The sequence below is a fragment of the Dryobates pubescens genome, chromosome 10 (genome assembly GCF_014839835.1).
Source record: "Dryobates pubescens isolate bDryPub1 chromosome 10, bDryPub1.pri, whole genome shotgun sequence".
Lineage (NCBI taxonomy): Eukaryota > Metazoa > Chordata > Aves > Piciformes > Picidae > Dryobates > Dryobates pubescens.
This window is the reverse complement of record NC_071621.1, coordinates 8,691,513-8,702,392: the sequence shown is the minus strand read 5'-3', so window position 1 is coordinate 8,702,392 and position 10,880 is coordinate 8,691,513.

Here is a 10,880-nt window from a genome sequence, read left to right as displayed (position 1 = left end):
CCACCAATGACAGAGCAGTACTTCAACAGGTGTACATCAGCAGGGCTCCAGAATAGACTTTTCTTCTTTTTTTTTTTTTTTAGGAAAAACAGAGGAATTTTATGCTGTTCTATTTGGTCTGCAGCTCATTGTGAAATGGCATAATGTTATTTCTTATTGTTCCCTTAATTTTTTACTTTATTCACTTCTATTATAAGTTAAGCTGGACTTATTTCTTCCTCAAAAATGAATGGAGAAACAAGTTATAGAATAAGGAGTTATACCTCCATTTTTCAAGACTTCACATTCTCCAAAGGAAAAAGAGTCCAGATCTGCATCACCAGGATGAATAATTGCTGGAGGCACAACAGACTCCTCTAAGGCTTTGCAAACACCAGTAGAAACAAGAAATCAAATGTAAGCCCTTCCTTACATCATGGTATATTAGAGGTTGGAAGGGACCTCAAGAAATCATCAAGTCCAACTCCCCTGCCAAAGCAGGATCACTTAGGGTAGTCTGCACAGGAGTGCATCCAGGTGGGTTTTGAAAGTCTCCAGAGAAGGAGACTCCACAAGCTCCCTGGGCAGCCTGTTCCAGTGCTCCATCACCCTCACTGTAAAGAAGTTTCTCCTCATGCTGAGGTGAAACCTTCTATGTTCAAGCTTGAACCTGTTGTTCCTTGTCTTATTACTGTACACCACCAAAAAGAGCTTGGCCCCCTCCACTTTACACCCACCCCTCAGATATTTATAGACATTGATGTTTACTGTAGCTCTTTTCTTCCTAAATAATTTCTTCTTTCTTCTTTGGTTCCATCTGAACACGAGCAAAAACCTTTTTACTTTGAGTATGACAGAGCACTGTAACTGGCTTCCCAGAGAGGTTGTGGAGTCTCCTTCTCTGGAGATATTAAAAGATAAGCTGTGTCACAAGCAGGTGCAAATCAGTCTTTAATGACATATATACTAAATATTGTTAGTGTCTTATGGAAAAGTATTGTCTGAATACATTAAGACTCTCTAATGAGGCACACAGAGTGGAGGGGAGGTGTTACATTCAAATTACACAAGCAAAATGTGAGTTTCTCAGCTCATGTATGCTGGTTTTGGCAATGATAGTACTGTTATTTCAGCTTCACAAACTCCACATAAGCCAGTGCTAAAGTTAAGGAGAGGCAGTACACACTGAGCTGCATAATGGCATCTATTTTTACTGTAAGATTTTGGAGCATTAGTGCCCTTTAAATAGTTTAAAGATTTTGATTAAACTGGGTGTTCATTACTCAGTCTTTTATATTTTTGAATTTAACCTCACAAAGTCAATATACACAGTTCCTCTCTGTGTGCATATTTAAGCTTACTCAGGTACAATGAAACACTGCTCCATCAGCTTCCTCAAGTGATCGATAAATGGAACATGACTTACTGGTGTGTACAGGTTATGTGAATGTCATATGTCTACCTATGCTAAAAACATGCATATGAGGAGAGAGGGCATAGAAGGTTGCCTTGAAAAATATATTGCTTTTGCATTCTTCTATTTGTGTTGCTCTACACCAGGATTGCACAAATGTGGTAATGTGTTGGGGTTTTATTTTGTAGCTAGGTGAATCATTTACCTTTTGCTGCAGCAATTTTATTTCCAGGAACCATAATTGTTGTTCCATTAGGCACAGTGCTAGCTTCACTTTGAACAAATCACAGAATCACAGAATCACTCTTCCAGTATGCATCATTAATGACTGCATAGCACACGAAATCACTCTGCATGAAGAAAAGACAGATGATTTCTTTACGTTTTTAATATTGCACACAGTCAAATCTTGCAGTTGCTTTTATTCAATAAAATCTTTTTTTCCCTCCTCTGCAGTAAGATGTATCCTAGCCTTTATAGCCTCAAAACTTATTAGATAAATAATTACTGAATTTCCATCTATCACTGAAGGAACTGGTATGCTACAGATACTAATGGGACCAGAGCGTGTTTATGAAACTGCTAGATCATCTCTAATCAGTGGATTCCTGAAATGACCTTCAGAGATATAAATAGCTGCCATGAGGTGTCTGAGTCGGAATCCTCTTTTCCTATGAAGAAAACAGAGTAGATAAGGAATGTCCGAAGGGCAAATAAGAGGAGAAAAGTCACTAAGGTGCTTTAAAATATTCCTTGAGAGGAAGTCTACATCTGCAGGTTAAGTACAGTGCCTAGAAAAACTGTGAGCATCTAAATGAAGTTAGAGAATAGTACTGGATGATCCCTGCCCTCTTCCCTCCTCTCCTCCAAGGAACAGAGGAAGTATCAGAGAAGAGATTATTTTGGTGAGCACTTGGGTTATAAAATGTCTTAAGTCCCAAGAGGATCATATACATCTCCTTCCAGTTGAGGTAGTTTCAGATCACCTAAGCACATGGTCAGCACATGGTTTTAATTTCAGAGAAAATGTATTTCCTGTTGATTCTGTGATATAACTGAAAATCCATTTTTTAACAGACTGTTGGAAATGTATTTACAGGCAGGGTCTTATGCCCAAGCCCTGGGACAAGGTGAGGAATATGAGGTGGTTGCCTCTCCAGCTAGACGTTAGTAATCTGCTGCCCTCATTAGGGAAGTCTGGTTTAGACTCACCTTTGGGCACTAGTTTTGCTGTAGAATAGAGTTATTTCTTCCAGAGAGAAAAATGACTGAAACACAAATATTCTGAGTTCATACTTGCATCACATGTGGCCCTACCTCAGCCCTAACCAGTGTCTGGAGTTTCCTTGGATGTCACTGAGATTAAGGGCAGCAAATACTTACTCTGACTACTCTGATCCCAAGGAAGAATAATTTCTTTAATTATTCATTTTTCACAGAATTGTCAGGGTTGCAAGAAACCTCAAGGATCATCTAGTTCTAACCCTCTTGCCATGGCCAGGGACACCTTTCACTAGATCAGGTTGCCCAGAGCCACATACAGCCTGGCCTTAAAAACCTCCAGGATGGGGCTTCCACCACCTCCCTGGGCAACCTGTTCCAGCATCTCACCACCATTGTGGTGAAGAACTTCTTTGTAATGTCTAATCTAAATCTCCCATCCTCTAGCTTGGATCCATTCCCCCTAGTCCTGTAACTACCTGACACCCTGAAAAGTCCCTCACCAGCTTTCTTGTAGGCCCACTTCAGATATCAGAAAGCCACAATAAGGTCTCAGAGCCTTCTCTTCTCCAAATCAAACAATCCCAACTCTCTCAGCCTGTTCTCATAGGAGAGGTACTCCAGCCCTCTGATCATCCTCATGTCCATTCTCTGGACATGTTCTAGCATGTCCATATCTTTCTTGTAATAGAGGCTCCAGAACTGGACACAGTACTCCAGCTGGGGTCTCACCAGAGCGGTTTAGAGGGGGGAGAATCACCTCTCTTGGCCTGCCAGCTGCAATTCTCTTGATGCAGCCCAGGATGTGAGTGGATTTCTGGACTGCAAGTCTACAGTGGTGGCTCATGTTGAGCTTCTCAGTCACCAGCACCCCCAAGTCCTTTTCTTCAGGGCTGCTCTCAAGCCAGTGCTGAGGCTGCACTCAATGCCACTGTCCATGTCACCAGTGAAGATGTTAAATAAGACTGGTCTCAGTACTGATCCTTGAGGGACTCCATTTGTCACTCCACTTGGACATGGACCCATTGGCAGCCACTCTTTGGGTGTGGCCATCAAGCCTTTTTTTTAATTGACTGAGTGATGGATGTACCATCAAACCCATATTTTACCAGCTTGGAGATCAGGGTGACATGTGGGACAAAGACTTTGCTCAGGTCCAGGTAAATGACATCAGTTGCTCTCCCCTTGTCTATTGATGTTGTGACCTTGTCATAGAAGGCCACCAAATTTGCCAGGCATGATTTGCCCTTGGTGAAGCTGTGTTGATTATACCAGATCACCTCTTTGTTACTCTTCTGTCTCAGCAATGCTTCCAGGCAGATCTGCTCAATGATCTTACCAGGCTTGACTGACTGGCCTATAGTTCCCTGAATCATCCATCTTTCCCTTTTTGAAAATGTGGGTTATATTTCCCCTCTTCCAGTCAGTGGGGACCTCCCTGGCTGCCAGGACTTTTGGAATATGATGGAGAATGGTTTAGTGACCTCATCTGCCAGCTCACTCAACACTTGTGGGTATATCCTGTTGGGTCCCATGGACTTGTACACTCTCAAGTTCTTCAGGTGGTCACGAACCTGAACTTCACTTACAATGGACAGCTCCTTCTTCCAGTCCCTGCCACCATCTTCTGTGATTTCAGGACTGTGACTGGAGCCCTTGCCAGTGAAGACTGAGGTAAAGAAGTCATTGAGAACCTCAGCCTTCTCCACACCACTTATCACCAGTTTTCCCTTTTTCTTTCTTGGGGTGGGGGGCACACCTTCCTTAGTCTTCCTTTTGCCAATAATGTACCTGTAGAAACTTTTGCTATTCCTCCTGATGTCCCTGGATAAATTTAATTCTAACTGAGCTTTGGCTTTTCTAACCAGGTCTCTTGCTGCTTGGGCAGCTTCCATATATGTGCCCCATTCCAGCTGTCCTTTCTTCCACTCCTTGTACAGTTTCTTTTTATGTGACAATGTGTCTAGGAGCTCCTTGCTATTCCACGCAGGTTTCCTAACATTCTTTCCTGCCTTCCTGTTTGTTGGCATACTTTGCTCCTGGGCACAGAGAAAGTGATCCTTGAATATAGACTAGCTGTCCTGGGCCCCCCTTCCCTCCAGGGCTTTGTCTCACAATACTTTGGCCAGCAGATCCCTGAAGCAATCAGGGAGTGGTATATCAATAGAATAACACAGCTGGGCAATTGTCAAAATGTTGGAAAAGGACACAAACAATTCACGCTGATGTTTTTCCAGAGGAGTCAAGTTTTTTTTCTGTAACTTTTCAAATCCAGATGAAAAGGAAGCTCAGCCATCTGTACTTTGAGAGTAACCTAGAGAGCAGCTGTCTCTTACATCAATGATGAATGTGCTCTCTGAGATTTGTGATCTGGTTTGGGTTTTTTACTACTATGTTCTTGCCTCAACAGATCTAGTTTTTCTCTGTGTTAAAAGGGTGTAACTCATTAGTGACTGCAGTAAAGTCAGTGGTGCTGCACTGACATAGTGACAGTGTTTTCTAAGTAGAGAAGTCTTTGGGCATGGCTTCCTAAAATTGTCACATATTTTTCTGTGCAAGAGCTCTAGAAAGTTGTGATTTTCTGAAGCAGCAATTTTAATATGTAGTTGTTGGAAGCACAAAATAATGGAGAAAATGCCGAGCCCAATGTTGCTGATATACACATGGTGACCTGAGTAGGCACAGGGTCTGAGTGGAGACCAGGTGGTCTCTGTTGCCATAACACTGGCAGAATGGAAGGGGCAAGGTGGAGGCCCATCACTCCATTATTCCACTTATCACTTGCAATACTGCTGGCCATAGGAGTCACACCAAAAAAGCAAGAAATGTCTCATGCAGCTGATAAGGGACCAACTGTTAGACCACCAGGAGCAATGGCTTGATTGAAGTCCTACCCCCACAGTCTGTGTAATTACAGATAATCATGTAAAAAATATTGCCCCAATTTAATATCTCATTTGGAGGGGATCCAGAGTTGGAAGCCAAAGGTCTGGGACAGATCAACGCATTTGCCTCCCTCAACTCCCCCCTCCCAAGAAGGGATGCCTTTTGGGTGAGATTTGTGACCTCAGCTATGATGAGTGCTTCCCTGGGAGGTTAAGCTTGTAATTGCAATCATGTTTTGGAGCTGCATAGTGATTCTGCAGTTTAGTGAGTTTATCACCAGCAATCTGAAGATCCTGTGTGTGTTGCATGTAAATAAACCATACTATTCATATACTCAACCACTTCTTTGAAGTGCCGCCCAAGCTACAGCAAACAGGCTGTAGGTAATTCCCACAGTTTGGCATATCTATTAAGAATCCAGCCGTCCCTAGCCTCTGCAATCTCTGAGGAACAGCTAAAATGTAAGGGGATTCATCTCTTACTGCATTTATCCTTCTCTAAATGCAACACTGGTTACAAAATGTAGCCATATGGTCATTTGTCTCTTGGTCCTAAGAGTCTGTATATATTTGCATGCTTCCTCTCCAGGGACATCACAGATGAAGAGCACTTTGGGTACAGAAAACAAAAATAGCAGCAGCAACATTTATGTCAACTATGTGGGAGCAGATTCATACTATTCCTGTGGTATTGCTGGGATCTTTCACTAGTTGAGGTGTTTAGAATTTTCAAGTTATGTAAGAAGAGCATGTGTGTGAGAGAGAAAGAAAAGCACAGAGAGAGAAATTCTGTGCAATGTTTTTGCAAAAGATGCTTTAAATGGAAATGGCAAAATTGCTTCTTTTGCCTCAATGGTATCAAATGTCTTCTCCTTGATCTACAAGTAGCTACTCTTGTCCCTGAAGATAGTCAACAGCATCTCCCATTCTGGTATCATCAGAAAACCTGCTAATGCTGCATTCAACTCCTGCATCCAGATCGATATATTGATGATATATTGAACAGAACTATCCCTAGAACTGAACCTTGAGGAACACCACTGGTGACTGGCTGCTTGCCAGATGTAGTTCCATTCATTACAATCCTTTGGGCTATGCCCTCCAGCCAGCTCTTCAGTCAGCAGACTGTTAACTCATGCCACAGTTGGACAGTTTCTCTAGAGGGTGCTGTGAGGGACAGTATCAAACACTTTACTAAAATTCAGAAAACCCACATCCGCTACCTTCCCTTCATCCATGAGGTGGGTGACCTCATCACAGAAGGTTATCAAATTAGTTAAACAGCACTTCCACTTTGTGAACAAATGTTGACTGTGCCTGATTTCCTGTAGCTGTGTAAGTCTAGTTTCTAGGAACCCTGAGAAACATGGGTATTCTAATGGGGGAAAAAAAGGGTGACCCAAAATATATTAAATCTATTCTGAATCACACTTAGGAAAATACCAGGAAGTTGCTATGTCTTAAAATACTGTTAATCTGCACCTGAAGTAACATATAATTTGGTGGATGTTCCACAGACAAGCAGTTTATCTGGGAAAATGATCCATAAGAAAATAGACTGTATAAAAAAGTACACATTGGTGAATGATACATACAATGGAGAAGTTATCAAATTGAAGAAAACAGGAACCTTGGGAAAATCAATTAACCTTGCAAGTGAATCACAAAAGTTAATAACATGAAAATTCATCAAAAATGACCATAACTAATATCTTGCATTCTATGTATCAAGCTCCATCACACAGACCTGAGATGTGTGGACACTGCTTCGCTCCAGGGCTGGGTGTGCAAAGTGTTCATGCTGCTACCCCCTACTGTAAACCTAGGTATGTCAGTAATAGTTTAGTGCTATTAAAGGGAAATGTTCCTATCTCTGGTGTTTATTTTGGTATCCCACCCTTGAGATATATTTGTAATTTGGATGTCACAGAGGGATTTCTTCTGCATTACTTTCACAGTTCTTGCAAACTCTAAGCATCCACATGCAACACTACGGAAATATAAAGGAATACTCCAGGCTTGGTTTTCTTCCTTTCTTTTTTCACTCTCTTTCCTTCCATGCTGAATTTTCTAGCAATCACTAAGACACAGCTCAGGGTTTGTGATGAAATTGTGAACAGCCTAGCAAATGGTGTAAGAACAAGCTCTTGATGCAGTGCTCTTCTGCTCTACGTATCTGCCCTGGTAAATGCTTCCAGTTCCCTTGGGTGTCTCTAATTATAATGTATGGTTCATTAAAAATGACAACAGAGTTCATCGAGCCTGCATTCTTGTGATTAATTGCAATGTTCTCCTAATCAGTTGTTGTTGATACCTCTGCCTTTATACAACTGATTATACTGTACATTTGCACCATTTAGAGAGTACCAGAAGGGACAAGAAGGGTGTGATTACATCTTGCAATGCAGCATGATATTCTTGAATTAGTGGTGACCCACTCTATGTGCTGTCACAGGACAGAGCTGTATGGTGCTAGAGACAATTGTCTAGGTCTCCACCTCAGAGCCACAAGGAAGACACACAGAGCCCATAAGCTCTGCCTTTCAGAAGAATTTGTTAGACTCTATGAAGTCCTGTGGCATCATGGTTTTTCTGCTTTCAGTTAAGCTCATGCTGCCTCCAATTGGTGAAAAATCACAGGCAGCTCAGTGGAGGTACTTCTCAGGAACTCCCTTCGAGTGTTCCTGCTTGTATGCATGTATGCATATATCAGATATCAGCACACAGAAGCTGAATCTCTCTTTAAGCCTCCCAAAAATATCTTTCAAATATCTTAGAGCCACTGACTGAGCATTGCTGTGTGTTAAGAACCTGCTGAAAGAAAACAAACAAAAAAACCCCAAACAAACAGAAAACTAACACACAAAACCCAAAACCAAACAACTAAAAAAAGCCTCTGAAAATCCATCAGGAGGAAGAGAAGTTTTGAGGGTGCAAAACTGCATGAAAAGCTGCCAACAGCAAGGCTGTAGTTTGGTTCACCTTGACTTTACATTTGTCCATAGATGATTTCTGGTTGTGCTTTTATGATCTCAGCTAAGATAGTCAGCAATTTTAAGAGCCTGTTATTGGACAGTCCAATCTGAGACAGAAAGCAGTAATCTGATTTTTTGGAGAAATTGTGGAGCAGCTATCTCTGAAAATAAGTTAGTCCCTCTGGGGTACACTGGATGTGCATACAGAAATTGTGGGTCTGACATGCCGCCTCATTTTTCAGAATATTTTTGCAGAGAAGCCACAAACTTCCTAAGTTGTTGCATATCTTTATTGTGTCTTTCTCTTCTTTTAATTTTCTGCTTACTACACATCTGCTCTGCAATTCTCTTCATCCTCAGTTTCAGGCTTTTAGTTGCAGTCTAATGCTGTTTACATAGCATTATCGCCTGGAGGCCTAAGTCAACTTTGGCAAGCCTCCTACTGGCATGTTATGTTAATAAATGATTTGGTTTGTTCTCAGTGAGAGCAATTTGTTCCAACAACTGGGATTCATCCCACTTTTTTTAGCAAGTACACAGCCACACTCTAGCACAAACATTAAAGACCAAGATCTTTCAAAATAGAAAGGGAAAGACCACCAGCATCACTGCATCCAACCAAATAGCTGCAGGCAACCAGAGAGTAGCTGCCTAGTCCAAACTGCACACCCACACATGACCCCACCATCGCAGAGCCTTGCTGCTGCAGGGAAATATACATTTTCTATCTTGTGAGTGAAGTTTCTGAGCATCCAAGCATTCCAATCAGCTTCAGATATTTAGAATTATTAGCCAGACAGCTGTTAACACTTTGGCTCACACTGTTATGTAGATACTGCAGGAAAAATAATGCAGATAAGAACCTGCAACTTACTGCGTGCATTCACATGCAGCAATGGGAATTAAGGGTGCAGAGAGCAATCTTATCTGTGATGTACTTGTTCTTCAGCTTGTGTAAAGTATGTCCCTAATACTACATTCATTTGTATCTGTCAAGTTGAGGGTGTATCTCCATAGTTTGAGCTAGGCCTTTTAACTGTCTAGGAAGTTTAAAAAGAAGTATTCCCCAGACAAACAAAAAGATTCTGCTCATGAGCAATGAAAACCAGTATGTGAAAACTGCTTTGTCATCACATGCAATTTGCATTTTTAAAATGTGTCTGTGAAATGTTACAGTTATTTACATTTCAAGTCAACAACTAGATTACAAAAAGCCCACAATTGCAGCTGTGACAAGTACTCTGTTACATGGGGGAAAAAACCCCAACAAACCAAGAAACAATTCTCTTGCTCTCCAGTAACAGCTCTGATGAGAATGAATTTTAGTATGTAATGCTGGTTTTGTGTCTTCAAGGTTGCTTCCATCCTTGATACAGTATAACTGTAAACCACCAAATGACTGACCCTTTACAGAAAATCTTTTCAGGCACCATTAGGATCATTTGTAAAGCAGCCCTAGAGCCTGCTTTTCCTGGCATGCAGGCTGTGATCCTGTGATCAGATTCATCACCCTTTACATGAAGGAGATGAAGGTCTCTGGAGGTGGACATCCATCAGCTCCCCCAGAAGCAGGGGCACATACTGTCATAGGAAGAGAAGCTGAGGCTTCATGCATTCTTCCCTATCTTTCCTATCTGTTTTGTTGAAAATGACAGAAACTTTGAGGCTTTGTCAAAAAGGAATACAAAAGAGCAGGACTGAAAATAAGTATCACCTTTTCCCCCCAGCCTCTTCAGCCCTCAGTACAAACGCTGGTACCTTCCTTACAGATGTCTCTCCAGCGTGGCCTGAGTATTGGTGCACTCAAACCCAAGTCACAGCAGTAAGTCCATGACACCTCTGGGGAGTAATGAACATTCAGCATAGAGGGAACTGACCCTGTGTGTTTAGTTGTTCAGCAACTGTTCATGTATCAGGTCTCTATATTAGACAAACCTTTGTCCTTCGCTTCACCTTCAAGTTTTTTCTGTCCTGTCAAACCAGGCACCTCCTCAGTTCACACTAGAATCAGCAGGTCCCAACTGGCAGAGGGTTACACAGTATCACTAACTTGTCTTGGGGCTTGAGTATGATCTAACTTTCAGCAAGTCTTTGAAGCCCTGCAAGTGGAATATCAAAAAAACACACAAACAAAACCAAAAAGGAAAGGGCAGACAGTTTCAGACATTTTAGGAAATGTCCTCTTACACTCAGTAAAGGGTTTTAAAACATGTCTCTGCATCAGTGGGAAAGATCCTCTGCCTTTCTAAAATGGTCCTGCTCCAGTAAACTGCTGGCTGTGCCCACAGGGCATGACCCCTGCCAGGCAGCCAGAGACATCAGCAATTTTTATAGGTGCATGTCATGGATTGAGCTGAATCTGCTGCTGTTACTCATACCATGATGCAGTCACACCAGCTTCAAAAA